The sequence below is a fragment of the Miniopterus natalensis genome, chromosome 1, assembly GCF_054644295.1.
Source record: "Miniopterus natalensis isolate mMinNat1 chromosome 1, mMinNat1.hap1, whole genome shotgun sequence".
NCBI lineage: Eukaryota > Metazoa > Chordata > Mammalia > Chiroptera > Miniopteridae > Miniopterus > Miniopterus natalensis.
In genome coordinates, this window is record NC_142081.1 from 99,672,889 (window position 1) to 99,686,750 (window position 13,862).

Genomic DNA, 13,862 nt, shown 5'->3' on the forward strand with positions numbered 1-13,862 from the left:
ACCAATGGAACCACTAAATTCAAACAGCAGATAACTGTGATCCGAGAATAAAAGAGCTGGAACCAGGAAGTCACTACTGCCACTGCCAAAATTACTTCTAGATACCCACTAACCTTTGTTGTGATATACACAATAAAACAGAGGCTATCCTTTGCCACAAATGCCCCTTGATAACTCAGAAAGGTGAATGGACAGTACAATGCTGCATTTCTGCTACTGCAGAAAAACTTTACATCTTCACAACCCATCAAAAAAAGGGAGCAGGGCATAGAAAACAGAAGGAAAATGAACTTGCAAATCTCTCTCTCATACCACATATATACACACATTCATTCTCTCTCTCTCTCTCTCTCTCTCTCTCTCTCTCTCTCTCTCCCTTAATTCCAGCTACTATTTGACATCCAAAACCCTAAATGCAAATAGTTTGAGAAATAAAGTTTTGGCTTTCTAGCCCAGAGTAGACAGAGATACTTGAGGTTTGAGGAAGTCAATCACAGAATTCCCAAACCCTTTAAAAGTCATATGCCTATTAAAACAAATGTATAACTAAACAACACTAATCCTCAACATTTCCAGTTCTGAATACTTACTTCCAAGCTACCCTCAGAAGAAGGGAGGTAATAGAGAAAGGAAAAATGTTGGGGTTAATGTTCTTAAAAGACTTTCCCACTGAAAATACTTCCTGGAAGATTCAGCAAAAATTTTATACTTGCACTCACACATTTGAGGTTTATTTAAAACAAAATTGACTGCCCAGCTGGTGTGGCTCAGCGGTTGAGTATCGACCTATGATCCAGAAGTTCAAGGTTTGATTTCCGGTCAGGACACATGCCCAGGTTGCGGGCTCGATCCCCAGTACGGTGTGTGCAGGAGGCAGCCTATCAGTGACTCATCATTGATATTTCTCTCTCTCTCTTGCTCCCTCTTCCTTCCTCTCTCTGAAATCAATAAAAATGTATTTTTTTTTAAAAAGATCTGACAAGTTTTGACCTACTGTCTATAATTCTATAGATCCATGATACTTAGAAACTTGATGAGGTAAACATTTGAACTATGTAACTCTGATGTACCAAAACTTGTTAATGAATACATCTCAAACTTGGCTTCTCTATTCTTCACTTGCCCTTGTACATGCATTTTATGAATGACTTCTATGTCATCTCACATTTGAAGAGTCAAAGATTTCACCACTAGGGCATGTCAAGAATTTTATAAGAATTTAATGAAATAAATAAAAGGTTTCCTTAAATGGAAAGATATTATCACTGTGCATAATCATTTGATGTACTTAAGTGCAAACCAATGAAGGCAGGTGATGGAAGGGATATATTTATATAAACAGTAGAAATAATAAGTACAGTAAAACTTCGATTTTACATCAGAAAAACAAATTCAAGACTTTAAACAGAACTATATGCTTTAGTCTCCACTTGATCAAGAGCCAAGTCACCTCCAACAAACATAGCCCTAATTTTAAATCTTTACTATTACATGAGGCCCCATTCAGGCAAGATTTGCTTGGGTTTTAGTCTCCTAACTGTCTATTCCTTGAAAGAGGGAAAATCTTATAGATAAAAAGAGTAAGAACTGAAAATGTAAAGCCAAGAACCAAGTAACTTCAATTCCAAACTACCTTGGCATAATGGAGCTAGTCTAAACCACAAATGAAAATTCTATACAGATCACTTCATGCCATCTTGCAGTAGTTCAGAATTGTGAGAGATAATTATGGTTATTTAGTAACGAACCATCTCAGTTATCTATTCACATTCTCACCTCTGAGTTTCAATCGTCAAAACGAAAGTATTAGTATTTTATACTACTATTGTGGCACATGCTGAAAATGTTCCACCAAAACATCTGAATGAATTCAATGTACTGCCACTTCACTCAACACAACAGCTAGCCACCTCCAAACTACCTACAGATGGCATACAAAAATTAAATTAGTTCTGTAAAGTGAACTCAATACCTTTAAGAAGTCTTGTATGCAGTTACCTCTTCCACTGGAGGCACTTACAAAAAAAAGATACATATACATTCTCAACTACTACTTTAGTTTTAGAGAGAGAGAGTGGGAAAGAGGAAGGGAGGGGAAGCTAAGATGGAGAGAGAAAAACATCTGTGTGAGAGCGAGAGAGACATCAACTGGTTGCCTCCCACACATGCTCTGATTGGGGGGAGGGATCAAACCTGCAACCAAAGTACATGCCCTTGACTGGGGTGAACCTGAGACACTTCAGTGCACGGGCTGATGCTCACTATTTCTTAATGAATTTTAACAGTAATTGAACTAGGACTATTTCAAACCATCTTTTTACTAATATCCTTCCCTTCCCATCATAGCAACTCAAAATACCTATAATAAATGGTAGAGTTCTGATTAGCAAATCATTGACTATTATACTCTATGTATGTTCACATGGAACACAAAATTTTGAATCTCACACAGTGTTATTATTTGAAAATCAAAGCGCTTATTTAAAAAGAATGTCAAGGTTTTATTTAAGTAAATTTGCATCTCACAAACTGTTTTCTAAGAAAAACCCTATAAGAAAGCTATTGTAAATTTTTGTTTTAAATATATCTTTTATTGATTTCAGAGGGAAGAAAGAAGAGGGAGAGATAGAAACAACAATGATGAGAGTCGTCACTGATCAGCTGCCTCCTACATACCCCAGACTGGGGATCAAGCCCTCAACCTGGACATGTGCCCTGTCCGGAAATCGAACCATGATCTCCTGGATCCTAGGTCAATACTCAACTGCTGAGCCACGCCCGGCCAGGCTATTGTAAATTCTTAAAGCTCAAAAAGTAGTAATAATTCCAAATTATCTTGAAATAGACACAAGTGTACTCCTGTACTATTTAAAGAAAGTTTTATAACCAAGCTGTAACAGGTCATGTTCATCTCCAGTACATTCACTTGTCAACTGTTTTTTTTATTGTTTAAAATATTACAGATATCCCCTTTTTTCTCCATTGACCCCTCCTCTACCCCACACCCTCTCCCCTCCCCAGGCCTTCACCACACTATGTCTGCGTCCAGGGGTTATGCAAATATACATATAAATTCTTTGGTTAATCTCTCCCCACCCGCCCCCACCTCGCCTCTGAGATTCCTCAATCTGATCCATGCTTCCATGTCACTGAATCTATTTTGTTTATTGGTTTATTATGTTCTTTAGATTCCCAAAATACACAGCTCAATGATCAAGAGCCATGAAAAAGGAACATATCGCGTATACAATTAGAATCCTCCTTCATGAAGGCTTTATAATGAACACCTGGGCTAAGAACACCTCTACATATATTTGCTGAGGGAATTTTACAGAATGAAGATAACACTAAATATGGACCACCTTTGATGATGAGATTGCAATGAATCGGTTTTACTTTAATGTGTGTGCATAGTTTTAGAAATTAATAGTAACCCCCAGGTTTAATAATGTTCTTTGCCACATCTCAATCACTAGTAATTTTCAATTCTTTGAGGAAAACATTTTTAAATTCTTTTATAGTTGTTTCTTTGGTGTTTACTTTTATCATAAATGTTTATGCTCAGATAGCTACTATCTTTCCATTGGGATATTATCTATCACCTTCCTAATGTGAATGTGAAGATTTAGTAGTCCTACATGCACCTTCCCCCAATCTTTCTCGTATAATTTTATCATCATTTTCATTTAATCCATTATCCATTGTTTATCACAATCAACTAACAGAAATTCCAGAAAAAAAGGAGAGGGAAGAAAATTACCAACACAGTATTAGAAGTTAATTTCCCAAACCTATAAAAGGACCACAGTTTTTCAGTTGAAAGGATCCACTAAGGGCCCAATTAATCAGAACACCAAGGATAAAGAGAAAAGGTTGAAACTTAAAAAAAAAATAAAGAAATTGAGAACCAGACTGGTATTAAACTCATTAGTAGCAATGAGTACAGAAATCAGTACGTTCATAAACATTCCAATTGAGTTTCCCAGCTAGCCAACCTAGCAATCAAATTTAAAGGCAAACTAAAGACAGTATCAGGGTCACAATGAGTAATATTATAAGAAAAGTCATGTGTAAGTTAAGCATGTAGTCCAGCAAAATAAGATTAAATTTTTTAAAAGACATAGATCTAAGAAACAGGTTCTGACCCAGGAGAACAGTAATACAAAGTTCATGATTGATAGCTATTCAAGAGGTTTTGTGGGAAGAGAATCCTGATTAGAGAAGAGCAGGATAGAGGGCTCCAGGGGGAGTGTAAACACAATCCAAATGACCTCGATACCAAAAGCACTGTTGTTTTTTTGACATCCCTGGGTGGGCACTAAGAAGTACTGTTCTTAGAAGGGTCCAGAGCATTAGACATTAGGCACTTTAAAAAAAAAAAAAGTAAAAATAATAATCCAGGGGAGCAAAACTAATGCTTGGCTCAGAAGAGCAGCAGCAGCAGCAGTGCCGTGGCCACTGAGGGTTTCTCTGCCAGTGTCTTTCCCTCTGGTCTACAGCACAGAGAATATCTTTGTGAACCTCTTCAGGGGCCTTTGTGGAAAAAAGAAATGTGCCTTCTCATGATGGGCCTGAATACTGTGGGGAAGACCACCATCCTATACAAACTGAAGTTGGGTGAGAACATGACCACCATCCCCACAATAGGTTTTACCATGAAGACTGTGGAGTATAAAACCATCGGCTTCACTGTGTGGGGCATGGGTGGCCAGGACAAGATCCAGCCTCTGTGGAGCCACTACTTCCAGAACACACAAGGTCTCATCTTTGTGGCTGACAGCAATGACCAAGAGAGCGCTTGAATGAGGCCCAAGAGGAGGTTGTATAGATGCTGGTGGAGGATGAGCTCAGGGATGCTGTCTTGCTGGTGTGCGCAAACAAGCAGGACTTCCCCAACGCCATGAATATGGCCAAGATCGCTGACAAGCTGGGCCTGCACTCTGCGTCACAGGAACTGGTACATTCAGGTCACCAGTGGGGATGGCCTCTATGAGGGACTGGACTGGCTGTCCAATCAGCTCCGGAACCAGAAGTGAGCCGCACTCCTCTCTCCTCCCTCACCCTTGTTTTCCTCTCATGTGGCAGATGTGCCCCTGTGGTGTGAGTGCTAGAAGCTGTCTCCATGGTCAGTCCCTGTGTGCTTCATCATGCTGTACATGTGCAGACACAGCTTGTGAATGGGTTTTTATTTAATGTAAATAGCTATTGTTTCCAATGAGGCGGTTTCTGGTACTCCTATGCAATATCACTCAGTTTTTTTTTAATTGTAAAAAGAGAATCAACTTACTGTTTAGTACTGAGAAAGGATTTTAGGCACCTAGGGCCCCTAGGAGTCCCTGTCAGATGAACTCAATACTCTTCCTCTGGGCTTTAGATCTATGTTGAGATACATTTTGATGGTTGGATTTTAACCCAAGCTCAGTGTATTTTTAAAAATAGTTACAAATACAAACTAAGGAAACACCTGAACAGAGAGAAGGGAGAAATATGCCTAGTGTAGGTTCTGCAGTAATGGCTTGAGTCCAGCCTACCTGTGGTCTGTCTCCCACCTGGAGTGTGTGGTGGGCAGAACCACCCACAATACATTCCACATGGTCACTTAAGGTCCCCAATTCGCTCTCTCTCTCTGGGTCATTTGCATCCCACAGTATCTGTACTTGTACCTGTGCTCACACCACTGCCCAAGGGATGGGCTGGGGGCTGCGTCCAACACTCACAGGCTCCTTGGAAGGATCCCAGCCTTCCCTTGGGTCAGTGTAGGTACTTTGGTGGAACCCCTCTGGCCAGAATGGGAGCCCCCCAAAGTCCCCACACGTGCTCACTTGCTCCAGTAGTACGGACAGGTGGCTGGTCATCTTAGAGCCTAGCTCCTCAGAACCTCTGTCCACATGTGCTTTCATTACCTCAGCCTGCAAGGGTCAGATATGACATCAAAACAATCATCTCTACTTTTTTCTTTTGTATTTTGATAAACACTGAAGAAGGTGGAGCTGTTAAAATTTATTTTGGGGAAAACCTCAGAACTGGTTTATCTGGTGTCACGGAACCTCTTACAGCTTTTAATACATGATTAGTAATCAATTGTTTTGTATATTTGTTTTCAGTCTTCATTTCAACAAACAAGCACTGTAATTATAGCTATTAGAATAAAATCTCTTAACTATTACAAAAATAACAAAAATCCTAATATAGTACTTGGACTGTCATTGAATGATATTATAATCCAAAACACATTGTTCAATAGTGTCACTTTTAAACACTAAGCTATGAGCAAATTAAGACCTGACTATATGATCACAAGGCAAAAGGACTTTGATAACAAAAACTGAGCTGACATAAAGTGGGAATTTCAAAGGTGAAATAAGAAAGAGGAAAAAGATCCTGTCAAAAGGTGATTAAAAAAAAGGTATATTAAAGCAATGAATGTAATCATTTGAAGACATAATAGCTCTTTTTCATTTGTTACCACATACATGTATTACTCTCTTTTTAAAAAACAAATACCAGCCCTGGCCGGTGTGGCTCAGTTGGTTGGAGCGTCTTCCCATGCACTGAAGGGTTGGATGCTGGTTCAATTCCCAGTCAGGGAACATGCCTAGGTTGTAGGTTCCATCCACAGTGGGAGAATGTACAGGGAGGTAACTGATTGATGTTCCTCTCTCTCTCCCCCTCCCTTCCCTCTAAAAAGACCCAAAAACCTAAAAATCAAAAACAGATTGGAGGAAAGAGCAACCATAATTATCATACATTAAGAGAGCATTAAGAAAAGATACAGAATTTGAAAAGGCAATTCAGAGAACTGGTAAAACCACCAATAATATTTTTTTTTCTATATCAGACTAATGAAAAACTTAAGATTGTTAATAGTGACAGTAAAGGTATAGAGAAAATGATAGTTTACACAATGTTGGTGTAAAGATAAAACTCAATAGCCTTTTTTGAAAACAACCAGTTTTTTTAATAAAAACCATAAATGTCTATACCCAAACCCTAGCAAGCCCACTTCCAAAATTGGGTTTGGTCTAGAAAAGAAAAGGAAGGGAAAGGAGACACACAATACAGAACGAACAAAATGTCCAACAATAGGGAAAATGTTAAACTTACATAGTCATATGAGAAAATACTGTACAATTGTTAAATCAACAGTATACTGTTGAAGGACAGAAAACAGCAATTTGCAGAGTAAAGTGGAATTAGAGCAGGAATTGGGAAAGAGCACAAATATAACTCATTTTTCTTTTAAAATATGTCTGGCCAAGCGTGGCTCAGCGGATGAGCATCGACCTAGGATCCAGGCAATCGGGGTTCAATTCCCAGTCAGGGCACATGCCCGGGTTGCGGGCTCGATCCCCAGTCGGGGGCGTGCAGGAGGCAGCTGATCAATGACTCGCATCACTGATGTTTCTCTCTCTCCCCCTCTCCTTTCCTCTCTCTGAAATCAATAATGATTTATTTTTTTTAAAAAAATAAAAATAAATAAACAAATAATTTTGGTTGTAGATTTTTTTATTGATGTAAGGAAGCATACTTTTAAGAAATCAAATCTTAGCAATGATTTACGATCCAGTTAAACAGTTCCCATATTAACCAAATTTTATAAAGGTACCACCAACATGCATTTTAAGAAGAAACTAAATATTGAAATGTCAACATTAGAACAAAGGTAGGGCTCTAAAATTCAGAACTATTTTGCCTTATATTGAGTTGGACTGCCAGATCTGACAATTCTGAATAATTATAGATTCATGAAAATTATTCATTTTAATACTGTCACACTACAAAAGGTAAAAAATGAATTATGGTCTATTTAAACCGTGAAACACTTAAAATACATTTGGAAGAAGGTGCTAAATATGAAATAGGAAAGTAAAACAAGTTTACCAAAAAGATTTCCAGGACGGAAAGGGAGCCATCTTAAAACATACCAAAACATCGTTTTAATGCTACTGAATCAAAATACCTCTATTATGGTATACCAAGAAACTTGAATTCAAAATGTTTCCACATTCAAGAGACAGTAGACTAGCTGTGGCCTGTGTGCTCAGTGGTTAGAGCATCAGCCTGTGCACCGAAGGGTCGCGGGTTCAATTCCCCATCAAGGGCACGTACTTGGGTTGCATATTCGATCCCTGGCCCTGGTGGAGGAGCATGAGGGAGGCAACCAACAGACACTTCTTGCTTCCCCTCCCCCTTGCATTCTCTCTAAAAAAAGAGATAGTAGACTAAACTGCCTCAATGTAGTATATAGTTTATTAAAGTGTTAACTACTGCCCTGGCAGCTGTGACTCAGTTGGTTGGGCACTGTTCTGTCCACAGAAAGGTTGCCAGTTTGATTCCCGGTCAGGGCACATGCCTGGGTTGCAGGCTCGATCCCCCGTAGAAAGCATGCAGGAGGCAGCTGATAGATGTTTCTTTCTCCCTCTCTCTATTAAAAAAAAAATCAATAAAAAAAAAAGCCCTTTAAAGTGTTAACTACTAACATCAGCCTTTTGGGACAGAATTTAGGCTGTGGATACTTAAGATCTTAGGTCTTACAGTCATTCTGAAAACCCAGCAATCTTCAATGAAAACCAAATACAAACTTTTATCTGTCTTTTCATTTGGGAATTCTTGAGAAGCACTGTATTAACTTATTTGAAAAAACAAAGCCCCTTCCTTTTACAAGTCTAACAGCAAAAAAAATGATGCAAACTTCTGTATCATTCAGCTATCCATAATCCCTCACTTTGCAACCAATACTAGAGTAATATAAATAAGCAACCTAGCATTTCACAACTTATATACAAGCCTTCCATTCCGTTTTCTTCAAATGTTTGCACTGTATTGCCTAAACTCTTAAAACTTGCCTGTGACTTAGGTCTTAGGATTCAGCATAAAAATGCTACTGCTCTCATTCTAACCTAGCATTTAAAAAAAGAAAGAGCCCCTGCCAATGTTGCATAGTGGTTAGCACATGGGTTGGCACACCAAAGGGTAGGGGGAGTTTGATTCCCAGTCAAGGGCACATACCTAGGTTGCAGGTTAGATCCCCGGCCCAGTCGGGCATGTGCAGGAGGCAACCAATCGATGTGTCTCTCACACGGATGTTTCTCTCTCTCCCTTCCTCCATCCCTTCCACTCTCTCTAAAAATCAATGGAAAAAATATTCTCAGGTGATGATTAACCAAAAAAAAAGCAAGCAAGCAGCCAGGAACTGCTATTATAATCGCCATCACTAAGCAAGTAAACAAATACAAATATCTAAGGAAATAGTATAAATATTTAAATAGAAATTCTTGAGCTTCCTCATACAAGTTAGTTAAAAAGCAACTGTGAAATTTTAGATTATATCCATCAAAGTATTTCAGAATCAAATATATAAAAATATTAATATATAAATATACACACATAGGCATATCAATCTATCTTTCCTGCTTTTTCTCCTCCCACAGTTTTATAACAAATGGGATCTTTTGTCACCATAGTTTCTGAAATCAGCCAAGTCCATGAACTGAGCAAATACCATTAATATCCTACATTTAAGCATTTTTTTCTATTATTCCGCTTAAAAAAAAGTGGCAAACACCAATTTATTTTGTTGCCCAAGTACAAAAATAGCTTCTGGTTTAAAAAATAATAAAACCATGTCCTTTAAAAATACACATTACACTTGTCATTTCAGAACAGGCTTTCCATAAAGATTTATGGGACAAACAGTGTAAAATAAGGTACTTGCTGCCAATATATGTACGCGCATATATGTTTAATGGTCCTTTAGTGACTTGTCTTTGGAATGATTCTGTCCTACCTTTGCTGCTGCAGCCCGCCTGTCCTTTGCATCACTGAATTCATACTTCTGGAAGTACCCAATATGCACTGTAACAGACAGATGGACAGATCAATGGGCCACAGCGGCAAAGGCCAGACAGACAGACTTGATAAAAATTAAAATCAAGGTATCTAAGGGGAAGGGGGAAACCAGAAGATAACATATCTATCTATATTCTATAGTAAAATACCTGCTTCATGCCTGCAACCCACCCATACGCATACCCAAATAAACTATTCTTGATTTCCATATTACTCCCTTCTTTCAAGTGGAAATAGTACCACTTCAATAGGCAAAATAATCAGTATTTTTAATACCATCAACAGTTACAGGCACTTCTGTAATCATTCCACGCAATTTCTTCAAATAGATGTTGCTCTTTTCGTATACTAGAAACTATCATATCCAAAGACTTTCTATGCCAAAATTAAAATGGCAATTATTACATGCAGAAATTTTCTACTGTACTGCCAAGGTCCATATGATTAGAGTACACCTGAAATTACTGAATAAAAGTCAGATTTCAGCATTTTACCATTCTACATTTTTCTGTCTACGTAAAAATGGTTGCTAGCACCACATCTACATAAGATAATTTTGGGGTCTTAAAAGAATATATAATAGTGCCATTCAGGCCAATTACCAAGGTTTAGTAAAACATATACAAAATTACCAACAATATCTTTAAAAGTTACATAGAGTCCTGTTACCTCAAATCCATTCAAATGAGTATTCAAGTAGCTTCTAAAAGTTATATTTTTAAAGTACCTTAACATCTCAAAATGCTGGCTTGGCTCAAGCTTCATCCAAAGCTTATACCCATGTAAAAGCAATTTTAATTAAATATTTTATTTTGCATGCATCTAAAATAATATAGATCCATACCTCATATTTAAGAAAGATTGAGGGAAAATGTTTCCCCTTTTGTTTCCAGGGGAAAAAGTCTTTCATAAAATACCTACTTGTCTAGTCCCAGCTCCTATCACACTTCCCAATAATTGTTATTCCTATTGTTCATTCAGCATACTAGACCATTAATTGCTTCTGCCTTTGTATATTTTATTCATCCTCCTCTGTAATGCTTTCTCCAACCCATTCTGCCCGGTGAGCTCCTCTTCAGTTTTCAAAACCTAGTTTCAAAACCCATGTCTACCAGGTATACTTGTCAGTCCTTCACAGAAAATAGCATTAAGTATTCCACTGTAAGCTTCTAATTCTACTGTTGCACATATCACTGCACTGTAATTTATTTATACATGCCTCCAGTATCTATATTCCTCCAGCACAGTGTAGTAGCTAGAGAAATATTAGTTGGTAAAAAGAAAAATCAATCAAGTACTTGCTATATATTGTTCCCAATTAAACTAAAGTATTATTTTTTAGGGACTCATTACCCTCAGGAATTCATAAAATAATTACAATATGATATTTAGGGGTTGTTGTGTTTTTTTTAGTTTAGTTTACTGATTTTTAAAGGAGAGGGAGAGAAATATTGATGTGAGAGAGAAACATCAATCGGCTGCCTCCTGCACACCTACTGGGGATCGAACTACCAACCTTTTGGTGCACGGTATAACACCCAACCAACTGAGCCACACTGGCCAGGGCTGATATTTAGAATCTTAAATGAGGATAAAATGGGGGTAGGAGAAGGGTGATTCTACATTTAAGAGAAAAGTATTAAGAATGAACATATTGCGCTGGATGGGTGGCTCAGCTGGTTGAAGCACTGTCCCACACATGAAAAGGTTGTGGGTACCATCCCTGGTTGGGCGCACAGGAGAGACAACTGATTGGTTTCTCTCACATCAATGTTTCCCTCTCTCTTCCCCATTTCTTCTCTCTAAAATCAATAAAAACGTATCCTTGGGCCGTGGCTGGTGTGGCTCAGTTGGCTGGAGAACCGTCCATGCACCAAAGGGTTACAGGTTAGATTCCCCATCAGAGCACATATCTGGGTTGCAGATCAGGGCGCAAATGAGAGGCAACCAATGGATGTTTCTCTTCTCACATCAGTGTTTCTCTTTCTCTCCTCCCCTCCCATAAAATCAATAAAAACATATCCTTGGGTGAGGATTTTTTTTAAAAATGAATGAGCATATAATAGTGGTTACCTCTGAGGGAGGGAACCAAGTAGTTAACATATTTTTACTTTTTAATCTTTTGTACTTTGAGTTTTGAGCCAAAAAAAATATGCAGTCAAACAATAAAATTCTTAAATCCTAGAAAAAAGTTTATCAACTGTGTTAGAATACTAAGGCTGTTTAAAACTTCCTTTTTTTAAAATCAGAGGTTATTGAGGAGAGTTCAGTCATATTGGCCTCAGCATGCAACTTAATTATTTTGTTTTGGTTACAAAGAATGAAGAAAATCCTGATTCACAAAGATAAGATGTTTGCACTGCAATTTCAGGATATTCTTCACTTAAACTGACCCAGAAGTTTAATAAAGGTAGCAAAAACATTTTATTCAGAGCTAACTCATTAACACTGTCTAACAACTGCTTTTATTTTTATAAATGCAGTCAGAAGAAATGTACGGAACTCAAAACCCCAAAACTATTAATAAAACAGTAACATCAAGGTTAGTTACCTATTCACTTGTTACTGCAAAACCTGCCAGTGTCTGCAATGGGGGTATGAACAAACATACTTTGGCTTTTTTGACGTTATTTAACTGAACAGGGTGTACACATGTGCCTTATATAACTTTGCTTGAGCAAACATGCACAGGTCTGAATCCAAAATACCAGTACATAACAATCTCCCTAATCAACAATCCATAAGAAGTAAAGCAGAAGCTTTATTCTGAATTCTGCACAAAAAAAGTGTTAGCCTAGATATAGTTTAATAAATTGGTAGTCTCCAAAATGTTCAATAATTCTAAAATATAGAAAGGGTATCAGGAAGGAGGATTAAAACCAGGCAGTTTTCAGTAAAAAGCTACAGAGAAACAACATATGGAAGAACTCAAAATCAGAGCTGTTAAATATGAAAGGCGCTCACTTCTACAAGCAGCTATGGGGGTTTAAATCACTGTAGAGGTTTAAGGAATAGACTTAGGGACCACTTAACAGGGAGGCAGTACTTGGTAAGTGGTTGGCCAGGATAACCTTTAAGATCCTTTTCATCCATGTTAATCTGACTCTATGTGAATCAAAAACTGTTGACTCTGGTATGAAACAAAGATTAAATTGTAAAGCCCTATTTTCACCCCTTCGGCTTTACAGCTGGGTAGAGTGCAAAAATATAAATCAAGCTTCAGACAGTCATATATTTGGAGAACCCAGCTAGATTAATGCCATATGAACTGAGATGGTTATAGAAAACAGATACAATGTTTAAGGTCAACGAAACCAAATTATTACATTTTAAAAGTCAGGCTGTTGAGTAAAATTATGTATACTTTCTTTTCAAAAAAATATTATTTCCATATTAAATAACAATCTCAGGCCCGTTCTAAGAGTTTGCATCATAAGAACTGAAGTAATGAACAGTAGGTTGAAAGGTAAAGGCATTTCTTTACATCTGAATTTAAATGGTAGCAATAAGCTCCTCTGAGAACTTCACAAAGGAAAAATTTTCTCATTATTTAGTAAAATAAGGTAGCTACTATCCCTTTAAACATATCAAGCATTTGTTATCTAGCATATCCACAACAATTTCACAATACTATTCTTTTTCTCTGTTTTGCTTTTTAGAGTGGGGGAGAGAGAAAAAAAAACATTGATGTGAGACACACCAATTGGTTGCATTCCTGCACCCACTGGGGGTGGAACCTGAACCCAGGTACATGCCCTTGACGGAGAATTGAACCCTTGACCCTTTGGTGGGGGGGTCCAATATTCTAACCACTGAGCCACACCAGTCAGGGCTCACAATGTTACTCTTCCAGAATCTGTAGATGCTTCTGTCAGAAGAATACTGGGTTTTGTGGACCACTGATCTGTTTGAAACTCATACATACATCAGGAATAAATTTTACATAATATATATGCATATTATAATATAGGTAAAGTAGTGGATTTTATGTTAAAACTTTGTGTTTTTAAATG

The 13,862-nt window shown here is 37.7% G+C and overlaps 1 protein-coding gene and 1 pseudogene across 1 annotated transcript in view; one reads left to right on the forward strand and one right to left on the reverse strand.

Moving 5' to 3' along the window:
- The window catches only part of ARIH1 (ariadne RBR E3 ubiquitin protein ligase 1), a 131,432-nt gene that overhangs the window by 99,199 nt on the left and 18,371 nt on the right, over window positions 1–13,862 (reverse strand). The window lies entirely within an intron of this gene.
- On the forward strand, window positions 4,566–5,036 carry LOC107528622 (ADP-ribosylation factor 1 pseudogene; annotated as a pseudogene).